A 1,889-nucleotide genomic window follows, 5' to 3' on the forward strand; every position below is an offset into this window, starting at 1 on the left:
AGGACACCTCCCTGCCCAGGCGCCCCGGCCCTGCTGGTGTTTGGAGAGAGGGCGGGTCCCCTGCCCCCCGCCCCGCACAACCCCCACGTATCAAAGGGCGGCTGAGACGTGGTGAGACCTCGGGGCGCCCTGGGGGGGGCAGGGAGCCCGGGTCCGGAGCAGGGGAGGGGCAGAGGCGCGGGTGCTAGCTGACCCACAGGAAACGAGCGCCGCTGACCTAGTTTGGGACACCGGAAGTGGGTGCTGAGGAGAGGGGGAGACCAGCAGGCTGTCCTGGCTTCCGGGCCAGGTGGAGGGCGTTCTTGAACTGACCCCCGCCCGAACGCCTCGTAGACCCCTAGCTGCAGCCGAGAATGGGAGTGAGTCAGCGCAGCGATTCCCCCTTCCCCCAGCTCATTCCTGGCGGAGGGAGGCAGTCGGGCAGGGGCCGGGGCAGCAGACTGAGCTGTGAGGGGTTAAACCAGGATGGGAACTCTCTGTTCCCAGAGGGTGTAGTGTGTAGGGGGGGAGGCCCGGAGCATTATGGGGTTGTCTCCTGCTCCCCGACACACACCGACTGGTTTGGTCACCCCTGTACCTGCCTGGCACTGCTGGCAGACCTGGCATGGAGTGGGCACCAGCTTGGGAGGGGGGAGTGGGCACGAGGAGTGTGGTGCAGGGCTGGACAGGGGCACGGCTGTGACTGAGCTCGGGTGGCAGGGAGTGCTCCCCATCAGTGGTGACTGGGGAGGAGAGCAGGGGGCTCCCCCTGGAGCAGCTGATGAAACCAGAAGAAATCTCCATCAGGGCCTCCTGTCCCCGGCCCCCGGGACCCCAGCTCCCCCAGCGCGCCTCTGTTACATGGTTGCGGCAGGCATGATGCAGCCCGCCGGCACCCCCAGACACTGTCCCCTCCCTTGGGGCCCACCCCCCCCAGCCTTGACACAGGGGTCAGAAAGGGGTCACTGCCACCCGAAGGGGGCTCTGGGGAAGGAAGAGCGTGGCGCCCACTAGGTTCAGGAGTCAGGCAGAGAGGCCTGCTCTAATAGGGCACCGTCATCGGTACGCAGCTCTGGCTAACACGGGCCCCGGTGTCTGGGAGACAGGTGTTGACCTCTTCCCCTTCCCCGTGGTGCCCCCTGGCACCCAGGGCCCCCAGCTCCTCCTTGGCCTAGTGCCCGCCCTGGGAGGGCGCGGCGGGCAGCGGGGGCTGGGCTAACAATGCACCATCGGGCCCTTTGTGTGCTTGCACTTGGCACCCTGGGGAAGGGTGGGGGAGGGGGCCCAGCGGGCATGGGGGGCGGAGCGCCTCTAGGGTGGGGACAGTGAAGGCTGGGGGAGAGAAGCAGAGAATGAAAGCAGGTGGGGAGGAAAGGGAAGTAGGTCAGATAGGGCGCTGGCCCCCCATTCCAGGCCAACACTGAGCGAACCAGCCCTGGATCCCAGGGCTGCTCAGGTGGCACCCCGCTGCCTGAGGCACAGCCTAGGACTGGTCATTTTTGGGGTCAGAGGCCACTGCCTAGGGGACTGCCCAGACGGGGGAAGCCTGGCCTGGTGCTGCCCCCTTCTTGGTGGCTCACAGACCCAGTTCTGGTCCAAGGCCCTAAGATGGGTAGTAAATGGGCTCCAGGCAGGGCACTGCCCTCCAGTAGGAGCCTCTGGACCTGCTTCGGGACTTCCTGCCTTCGGCCTGCTTGGTTCCTTGACCTTCTGAGAGTTAAGGGCCGCCCTGCCACCAGGCCTTGGGGCCGATGGCTGCGGCCTAGGGCTGAAGAGAAGAGTAGGGGGAGGAGGGTGGGGACAGGAGATGGATAGGACCCTGGCGTGGGGTGTGTCCCTCTAGCCTCTCCCCCCTCCTTCTGCTGAGTAAACTCGTGAGTAAACTTGACGTTTTGCCCGGACAGTTTGAA

The sequence above is a fragment of the Crocuta crocuta genome, unplaced genomic scaffold, assembly GCF_008692635.1.
Source record: "Crocuta crocuta isolate KB4526 unplaced genomic scaffold, BGI_CrCroc_1.0 scaffold528, whole genome shotgun sequence".
NCBI classification, from domain to species: Eukaryota; Metazoa; Chordata; class Mammalia; order Carnivora; family Hyaenidae; genus Crocuta; species Crocuta crocuta.